The sequence below is a fragment of the Fulmarus glacialis genome, unplaced genomic scaffold (assembly GCF_000690835.1).
Source record: "Fulmarus glacialis isolate BGI_N327 unplaced genomic scaffold, ASM69083v1 scaffold18748, whole genome shotgun sequence".
Lineage (NCBI taxonomy): Eukaryota > Metazoa > Chordata > Aves > Procellariiformes > Procellariidae > Fulmarus > Fulmarus glacialis.
The window spans coordinates 13,297-13,811 of NW_009229154.1; positions in this window are offsets into that span (position 1 = coordinate 13,297).

Here is a 515-nt window from a genome sequence, read left to right on the forward strand (position 1 = left end):
CAGGTCTGGGGTATTCCAGCCCCCAAACCCTTCCCTGTCTGCCACTGGGAGTACCCCCAGTGCTGTCCTGGACCCCTGGCACAGGGAGCCCAACAGCTCCCCTACCAGCACCAGCTGGGTTTTGGGGTCCCAGCCGCTGCGGGGACTTGCTGCTCCCCTCCCCGGGCAGCGCCCTGCCAGCTGCCCCTAGCCCCTGCATTGCTCCGAGGTGACTGCCTCTGTCTCAGCTCTCTCTCTGGCTTCTCACCCCAGCATCCCGGGGGTCCCCAGGACATCACCCGCCTGCCCGGCTCACCCATGAGTGCCCAAGGCCAACCCAAACAATCTCAGTGAGGCCTCTGAGGGCTCAGGCACCCCCAAAGTCTCCAGTTTTTTGAGACGTGCATGAGACACACTGAGGGGAAGAGTGGCCAGGAGCAGCTTCCCAGTGCAGCAGGTGCTGGTGACACCCAGTGCTCACCCAGCTCCATTTACCTCCTCCTGGCCTGGCCTGACCCCGGCACTGGGAAGGGGAC